This window comes from Onychomys torridus, chromosome 20 (assembly GCF_903995425.1).
Source record: "Onychomys torridus chromosome 20, mOncTor1.1, whole genome shotgun sequence".
Lineage (NCBI taxonomy): Eukaryota > Metazoa > Chordata > Mammalia > Rodentia > Cricetidae > Onychomys > Onychomys torridus.
Window position 1 is genome coordinate 11552685 of NC_050462.1, and position 9821 is coordinate 11562505.

The 9821-nt window shown below is 45.2% G+C and overlaps 2 non-coding genes across 2 annotated transcripts; both read right to left on the reverse strand.

Moving 5' to 3' along the window:
• Positions 1 to 7973: 7973 nt before the first annotated feature.
• Positions 7974 to 8045, reverse strand: Trnaw-cca. The gene has a single exon. It is a non-coding gene; the product is annotated as a tRNA-Trp (tRNA).
• Positions 8046 to 8691: 646 nt separating this feature from the next.
• Trnad-guc lies at positions 8692 to 8763 on the reverse strand. The gene has a single exon. It is a non-coding gene; the product is annotated as a tRNA-Asp (tRNA).
• Between the last annotated feature and the right edge of the window lie 1058 nt (positions 8764 to 9821).

Sequence of the window (9821 nt, forward strand, 5' to 3'; positions counted from 1 at the left end):
CGCTCGCCTTCGGAACGGCCGGAGTTGGTGCGCCAGCTGGGGAGGGACCCTCTGGCCCGGGCCTGGCTCCCTCCCGGGTCGCCGAGCCGCCCCCACCCAGTGCTGGCCCTGGAGGGGAAGCGGGGAAGCCAGGCAGGCTGTGGGCGCTTGTGTCCCCAGATGTGATCACTCGGGGAGTGGAAGCGGGGCGCAGGAAGGCAAAGCCCCCTCGGTTCGCAAACGCTTCTTTTGTTCTGGAATCTAGGGGAGAGCCAGACTTCCACAGCCGGATGAGTTCATGCTACTTGAGTTTGTTACAAAATTGCATTTTTAAATCCCCCGTTCGCTTCTTAACCTGTTACTAAATGCCTTGGTTTCAGTAGTTACTTGAGGCTTAAAACAAATCTCTGCTTTTGTGTTGTCCTTGAGCGGTCTAGGTAAGACACCCCTCACCCTCACCCCAAACGCACCAAGGATCTCACCATAACTTCATCAAACCTTGTGTGTGGTGATGGAACAAAACGAAACGAAAGCGCAATGTTTAGAAACGCCTTAATAGGCAACTTCATGTGCATCTACGTAGTGGTGCATACTGGCTTTTTTATTTTTGAGGAAGCCAGGAGCTCTATAAAACTCATGCTATAGATTCGAGTTAGAGCTTAATGGAGTCTCAGATATGCTACAGTTATAATGTCTTCTAGAACACAAGACTGACAACAAATGTTTCTCATTAACATATATTACATATAGAGGTGCGAACATGATCAGTGTTTATTAAATATGTAAAAAGTCGCAACAAAACTAGCAGTAAATGCTAATGTTCATTAAATATGTAAAAAGTCGCAACAAAACCAGTAGTAAATGCTAATAAAAACAATGTATATACGGTTTTGAACGATATAAATGTATGCATGTAGATGTATACACACACAGAGGAACTGTTTCAGGGTACTTCTCAGGAGAGGAAGTAGCTGACCTCAGATTCAGAGTATCTTAATCGTTTCCTCAGTGTCCAAGCTCTAGGTTGTGCTCTACAAAAAGTCTTAAATTTTAAACATGAACAAAATTAAAAATATGAACAGAAGATATTTTTTTAAATGTTTGCCTATTTCTACATGGTTAAATTGGAAAAATATTGAAAAGCAAAGCCTTCACTAAAAATGGACCTATAAATTTGAAGAAACATGATTTGGTTTTTTTCGAGACGGTTTCTCTGTGAAGCCCTGGTTATCCTGGAACTTGCTCTGTAGACTAGGCTGGCCTCCAAGATCTGAGATCTGCCTGCCTCTGCCTCCCTAGTGCTGGGATCAAAGATGTGTGCCTCCCCTGCCTTGCAGAACATCACTTTAATGATAGATTATTGTCCTAAAGGCAATTTCTTCTTATAATTATTAATTTTTTGTTTTTGAGACAGGGTTCTCTGTGTAACAGCCCCAGCTGTCCTGGAAATTGTTTTGTAGACCAGGTTGGCCTTGAACTCACAGAGATCCACTTGCCTCTGCCTCCTGAATGCTTTTTTTTTAAAATTTTTTAATTTTTTTTTTTTATTATTTTTAATGGTGTCTTTTCTTGTCTTGTGTGGCATGTGCAGATTCCTGAGGACAGAGAGGTTTGAATCTCCTGAACCTGGAGTTACCCGCAATTGTGAACTGCCTGGTGTGGGTTCTGGGAACTGAATTTAGGGAAGAAAAGCACACTGCCCTTAACCAGTGAGCCCATGCTCCAACCACTGAGGTTTTAATCACAGCACCATGCCCAGCACTCAATCTGTGACTCCTAAAGAGCTACACTGTAGATGCCTGATGTTCCCTAAGCAAAAACTTCACTTTGAGTCTGTTTGCCCACCTTCTTAATCGTTGGGACACCATCGTCTGGGGAGTGTGTGTGTGTGTGTGTGTGTGTGTGTGTGTGTGCTTGCAGAAAATAAATTTCTCAGGAGACATGATTGTTCTCATCAACTCTCAGAAATGTTGCTTTTCTATCAAACAAATATTTGGAGATGCCCATGGGTATACCTTCAGAACTAATTTTAGTGATAGAAGTTTTTTGTAGGTAGGGCTTTCAACATAGGGTTTCACTGTGCAGTTTTTGTGCCTGTCCTGGATCTCACTCTGTAGCTCAGGCTGGCCTGGAACTCTCAGAGATCTGCCTGCCTCTGTCTCCCGAGTGCTGGGATTAATGTTTTTAACTCTGCTGTAGAATTCCAAAGTAGAGAAATTTTTTTTCTCATATTCTGTACAAGTTAAGGTAAGGAAGTTAGGCTAGAAAGTCTGTTCCTAATTACCATTTCCAAACTTTACTCCAACAATCCTTTGTTCATCTGATAGCCTTCGATAACTTCATGGCTTCCTTTACCAACTTGCTGGATGTTTGCTGAAGTTAACCTTTCTTTCTGGCCACCTTGCCCTGTGTTGCTCGGGATGGCAGTGAATCTCAGGGCTCAGGGATCCTCCACCCAGCTCAGCAGCCGAGCCCCAAGTTTCCCTTAGAGCTCCACCTTAGTCTGTGTGACGTCAGCAGGTGGGTTACCACCAGCTTGCCCCTGTGTTCGGCCTCCTCCACGGCGGTGGTGGACCCAACCTTCATCAATAATTGCTCTCCTCCTCCATCTCTATTTCAGGATATCAACCGTGAACCACTAGGCTGTTTGCTCACCTAATTTGTCATATTCTCTCTTTCCTAATTATAACTTCCCACACAGCTGAGTAGGGTCACCAGCATTGAGGGGCTGTGGCAGGAGCACAGCGAATTTGATGTCAGCCTGAGCTACATAGTGAGAGAGACCTTGATTTAACAACAGAAGATTTATTATCTTATTACCTAAAATAGAAAAAAAAGTATTTTATATTGAAATGGGTACTAAACTAAGAAAAATCCTTAAAATACAAGTGATGCCTAAAACCTTGAGAATCAATGGGAAAATATTTGGGAGTTAATGGAAAGGTTTAAAACAAGATTTGGTGCAATTATTTTGTCATAAAGCTTTTTGTGCTTGTTTAATGTTTTTGTTGCTGTTGGGGGTTGAATTGACATTCTGTACATACAACTTAACCACATTCTCATACCCAAAGCTTTATTTTTTTTTTCAGTCACTTGGACAACTTCATCCCTTTTTCATGCTATTGTGCACTCAACTTTTTTAAAAACTGTTTTACATGGGATTGGTTGTGAACTTCAGGATATCACAATATTCACTCCTAATGACTTACTCCTGCCACTGTGTACCATTTCCTGCAGACGTCACAGCCTTGGCGTCACCACAAGCTGGTGACCAAGTACTCAAAACTAGCCTTTGGGGGACACTGGAACCATAACAAACACCTCGTAATACACACACACACACACACACACACACACACACACACACACACACACACAATTGAGGAAATACTGCATGGCCATAAAAACGTATTGTTGGCATTTATTTGAGTGTGCCAGGTTTGGTGCTTCTTGCCTTTAATCTCAGCAGTTGAGAAGCAGACGTAGGTGGATCTGTGAGTTCGGATCCAGCCTGGTCTACATATCGAGTTCCAGCCACAGCTACGCAATGAGACTTTGTCTCAAGGAGGAAAAGGGGTGGGGCCAGGGAATGGTGGCACATGTCTGTAATTCTTACGCTTGGAAGGCTGATTGTGCATTGAAGGCCAGCTGAAGCTGCGTAGCTGATATCAAGAGAATCAAATAGTCCTGGAGAGATGGCTCCGTTTCCACACACAGAACCAACATAGAGGTGGATGGAGGGAGAGACTGGACTGTTCTCTGACCTCTCTGTGCCCCCGACATCAGGCATGTGCAAACACTACATCATCATCATCATCATCATCATCATCATCATCAATAAATTAAAAACTGCAGGGACTGGAGGGGCGACTTAGCAGATAAGGACACTTACGTAATCAGAGGACTGGAGTCCAGTTCCCAGCATCTACATCAGCTTACAACTGCCTATAACTCTAGTTCACAGGGACCCAGTGTCCTCTTCTGAGCCCTGCAGGTACTACAAATCCACAGAGAGAACATTTTTAAAAGTTGAAAAAAGCAAAAGAAATACTGTTAGTCGTTTGTTGTCGAACTGACATTGTATCTGAGCCGATCAGCCTACAGGATCCTGTTGGCTCACAGTTTCCAAGCTTTCAGCCGTCATTAGCTTTGACATCTTTTAGGGCTGTGACAAGGCATAAACATTACTACAGAAGGGCATGGTGGAGGAAAACTCTCACCTCGTGCCTCATGGCAACTGAGAAGCAGAGAGAGACGGGAAGCAGGAGAAACAAGATATACTCTTCAGGGGGCTGGAGAAAGCTCAGTGGTTGAGAGCATTTTTTTCCCCCAGAGGACTTGGGCTCAATTCCCAGTACCACCCACATGGCAGCTTACATCCATCCTTAACTCCAGTTCCTGGGGATCCAACACTCTTTTTTTTTGGGGGGGGGGAGGTTGTGGTTTTGAGACAGGGTTTCTCTGTGTAGCTTTGCGCCTGTCCTGGAACTCACTCTGTAACCCAGGCTGGCCTCAAACTCACAGAGATCGGCCTGGCTCTGCCTCCCGAGTGCTGGGATTAAAGGCGTGTGCCACCACCGCCGGGCTCTAACACTCTCTTCTAATCTCTCAGGGCACCAGGCACAAGTGTAATTCACAGACCTACATGCAAGCAAAACACTGATACATATAAAATAAATAAAAACAAGTCTAATATATATCCACCTACCAGGTCCCACTGTTAGCCCATTCAGTATAAACTGATCTATGGCCTAACCCCACCAATGAAGTTAGTGCTTTCAATGGAGCCTGCAGCTGTGGACCAACCTTCCCACATATGGGCCGTTGGGGACTTTTCATATCAAGATGATAACAAATACTAAATTAGTACTGACCTTAACGTTCGTAGTACTTCCACTGTAGGAAAGGGAGAACAAGATGGCTCAGCAGGTAAGGGTGCTTGCTGCCGTTCCCCATGACCTGAGTTTGGTCCCCAGAACTCTCGAGATGGAAGGGAACGATACGTTGTCCTCTCCCTCCCATGGGCAGGCCTTAGCTCATGTGCCTCTCCCTAACAAAGTGGTTCTGGTAGGCAGTGAGGCACAGGTGAATAATTCTCCTCCTCTTCCTCTTTCTCCTCCTTCTTCCGTCTTCTTCTTCTTCTCCTTCCTCTTCTTCTATATTTTCCAAGCTTTCTACAGTGAACATGCATAGCTTCACAGGTAAAGGTACCTGCTGCCAAGCCTGATTCCTGGAACTCAAATGAGGTAAGAGGAGAGAAGTGAGTCCCACAGGCTGTTTTCTCACTTCCACAAGCTAGACAGCACCAGCTTCCCTCCCCCACAAAAACAAACAAACCCATGCGATTAAGAAACACTAAATTAGTGTGAGAACTGAGTCCTACCTTGTCCTAGCAACAGGAGGCTGAGGAGGGCAGGTGACAAGTTGGAGGCCAGTGTGAGCTACATACTGAGATCCTATGTCAAGAGAAAAACAAACAAACAAAACCTACCCCAATCCCTATCTAAAAACAAAAAAACAAACAAATAAACCCTGAGAAATTTAGGGATCACTTGGCCAATCTGAATTCAAAGTCTGTCTGCAATGTTGCACATTTAAAAGTTCCATTTAATCAGCTCATCCAGATACTATCCGTTTTAGGTAACTGACTGAAAATAATCTCAGAGGAAAGGGGTTATTAATCAGGTGAATACATAACCAGATCATACTGTACTAGCAGATATATCCCTTTTCAGGATAAACAATACCAGATCATTTTTTAACGAACAAGCACAAAGTCATAGAGTGATTACATGTCAAGAGTTTGAGAAGCTAGGGGCTGGACAGACAGCTCAGTGGTTAAGAGTGCTTCATTTCCTTCCAGAGGTCCTGAACTGTTTCCAACAGCCATGTCAGGCAGCTCACAATCTGTAACTCCACTGCCAGGAATCTTGAAGCCCTCTAAAGCTTCTGAGAGTACCTCCCTCAAACACACACACACACACACACACACACACACACACACACACACACTATACATAAATAAATCTTTAAGATAAATATAACTGAAGAGTCAAATATGGATGTGTGTATTCCTGAGTTTCTCTCGACAAGCCATCCCTATATAATGAATATAGGCTAGTTAAAATGCAGTGTTAGATTGCTTCTAAATTATATTAAGCCACCCAATTAACCATTCTAAGAAACTACACAGATCCAGCTTAGAGGAAAAGCTAGGACCTGTGAAATGGTAGTTTTAAAAGAAAAAAATAGTAATTGGCCAGGTGGTGGTGGTGCAGGCCTTCAATCCCGGGATTCCGGAGGCAAGGGTAGGCAGATCTCTTTGTGAGGCCAGCCTGGTCTACATGTTGAGTTCCAGAACAGCCAGAGCTACACAGTGAGCTCCTCTCTCAAACAAACAAACATACATACAAATGAAATATATTCAGGTACATATACTTGCCCTAAGTAGCTCTGTCAATTTCACACAGCCTAGAATCAGTTGAGAAGTCTCACCCACTGAGGGATGTCCAGATTAGATTAAGATTAGCCTGTGGATATGTCTGAGGGGAACTGCCTGGTTAATTGATGTAGGCCAGCCCAGGACAACTGTAGGCAGTCTCATTTTGTGAGCAGGTGGTCCTGGGCTGGGTAAGAAAGCCAAGCCTGAGCCTGAGGGTTCCAGAAAGCAGCGTTTCTCTGTGGTTTGCTTCAAGTTCCTCCTTGAGTCCCTGATCTGGTTTTTCTCAGTGATGGACTGTGACTTCTAAGTTGAAATAAACCCCTTCCTTCCCCCAATTGCTTTGGTCAGAGTGATTTATTGCAGCAAACGGAAGGCCACCACTTTCCAGTTTAGATGCATTTTGATGTATTTGGACTTACTTGACACCCTTAGCTTGTACGTGAACAGCACGGTCAGTCTTATCTGCCCCTATTATCCCAGCGTGCAGTCCAAATAAAAGGCTAGGCCATGTTCTGTGTTCTCAGTGATCTTGTTAAAGTTGTGAATGACAAAATTATGAACAACTGTAACAGCTCTGCATTTCCCTAAGAATAAATCAGAAGGCCACAAGCTCCTGTATAGTCTGCCTCTCATTCACCTCTCCAGTCCTTTCCCTGTAGAAGGAGGCAAAGTTGCCTTCTTTTGAGGGACGAACTTTCTATGTGCACACATCCTTGACACACATCCAGAAGCATGACGTCAGTCCGTCTGCATTAGCACTCCATCTAATAGACTCATTTTCACTTAATCAACTCTTTAAAAGCCCTGTCTCCAAATAGCCACATTCTGAGTTACTGAGGATGGCAGAGGAGTGAGTTAGGTCTCGACCATGAAAACTTTGGATAGACAATTTAGTGTTGGACTAAATCTACCTTTCCTCCACGTGTGCACTTTTTGGTTACAGTACTTCTTTATCTTAGCTTGAACCAAACATGTTATTTCATTTGTACAAACGTTAACCTTTTTGGTGCAGACAGAACCGGTTCTATCACCTTGTAATGGGCTGTATGACCCAGGGCAGAGTTAGTGCGTCCGTTTATGTCTCCATTCCAGTTTATGTTACTTTCATGGCACTTACTCCAACATCTGGCACCGGGTGGCTTAAAAAATAACTGTTTTCTGCTGCTCATAATCTGTAACATTTCATCAATTGTACGCGATCGTACTTGCTTTCAAAAGGCAAATACATTAAATCCATTTTTGGAGAAATAGTCTGTACTGCAATATTGCGTAATTGCTGTGAAAAACAATGCTTAACGCAGAGCTGTAAGACCATTTCTCAAGTCATTAATGACAAAAAAACAAACAAACAAAAAAAATCCCCCTCCCTTTGCAAGGCCTTGAGGCACTATGATATTTGGTAAGCCTTATTTTTCAGCAACTAACGTAGTACGGTGACTTCTGAACGAAGCTTTAAAGCACAAAAAAGCATTTTCGAAAAATGGCGGGAACACACCACGGCTCGCACTGAGCTAATGAATTCAAAAGTCAAAAACAAACTAAAAAGGAGCCATGACCCCGACGTGATTCGAACACGCAGCCTTCTGATCTGGAGTCAGACGCGCTACCGTTGCGCCACGAGGTCCTGCTGGGCTGTGGCTCGCGCGGTTTCTTAGGACTCCGAGAACATGGCGGTGGGCGCCCGCCTACCCCGTCCGTCCCCGGCCTCTCACTCCGGAGCTGGCGGAGCCGGTTCTCTCGGCGCCCGGCTCTCCCTGACAGCTAGCTCTCCGTCTAGGTCGGGAGGTCACCAGCGGAGGCGGGAGACTAGGGTTCGCGCCTAACCCGGTCGGCGGGAGAGCAAGGAACCCACACTTCCGCCTCTTCCCCCCCCCCGGCCACTTCCGCTCTGGCCGCCCCGCCCCCGCCCGTTAGGGGCGGAGACGCCCTCTCCCCTCCCCCACGCGGCCGGTCTGCGCGCCCAGTTAGGGGACCTGCCTTTGTAATCTGGCGGGACGCCACTGCGCACGCGCGGGCCTGCGCCATACGGCGCCTGCGCACTGCCCGCCCTCCCTCCCCTCCCCCAGCCGAGTCCCCGCGCTTTCTTTTCCTGCCCCCGCGCTAAGCGTTTTGTCGAGGAGAGAGCGATGTCTCTTTTCACCGGGGATCGGTGAACTTAAAAACGGTTGTCCCGAGAGGACACGGTTTGGGGTTTGCACACGATTCTTCCCCACATTTGACAGGAGACATGTCAGGGTTAAAAAAAAAAAAAAAAAAGAAAAAGTCTCAATCTCCCCGTCGGGGAATTGAACCCCGGTCTCCCGCGTGACAGGCGGGGATACTAACCACTATACTAACGAGGAGCCGTGAGCGGCTCCTCTCCCAGGTGTCTCCTAAAGGAGAGATGAGGTTTCTACAGGTCCCAGCTTCTCCCTGGAGGACTGAGGATGGAAAATTGGACGCCTCGGAATGAATTGCACTTGTTTATCTGGCATGTTGCTGGTTCTCGCCGTCTCTTCAGAAGAAAGTGCACTACTTCCAAGTTCACTCTAGCGAACCACGTGAAAATACCTTAGCAGAGCTCTAAGCTCTCCAAGGGTGCCAGGCTTTTGTGTTGGAGTTAAGCGTGATGAAGGGCTTGTGAGTTGAGATCCTCACAAATTCGTATTTCACTTGGAAGTTGAAGGCCGAGTGCATCAATCATACGGTCAGAGCAGTTCCGCAGCCCCGTGTCTTCGAACGATTCGTTCATGACACAAAAGGATCCGTGCTCAGGATTAGCTACCTTCAAATTGAATTTTACTCATCCACTGACTCCCTATACCCGTCTTAAGGTGTCTACTACAACTTAAAAATGACAGAAATAAGTTTGTTCACGGAGAAGGAATACTGCATTTAGAGAATTAAAAACAAAGATGTGCCATGGATTAACATAGGGCTGTGAAACACCAGCAGGACCGATAGGAGCATTTGGGATACACTAAGCCGTTTCGTAAACAGGATCAAGCCATTTTTCCAGGGGAACAAGGAGGGCCTCACTTACAAACTTACTTGGTCACCAAGTGCATTTATACAGCCATAGGTAAACAGACGCGACTCAAAGGATTCCAGAGCTATATGGAACTTACAACGTACCAGACATTGTATTAGATGCACTGGGAGACATTAATGGGTAAATCCCGACCTTATGGTGCTTACGTTATCGTAGAAGCCAGACAGACAATAACGATATAATATTAGAACGGTCACTCGTGTACCTTCGGGTCCCTTTCTTGCATTGTTAAGAACTAGTGAATTTTTATAGATCATAAATTACATGGTAATTAAAAAAATAACATCTGCTGGCAAGGGTTATTTGTTTAACATAGACAGAAATGGCAATTTCTGAGGTGTGTGAGGTGAGGCCCATTCATTTTTTTTT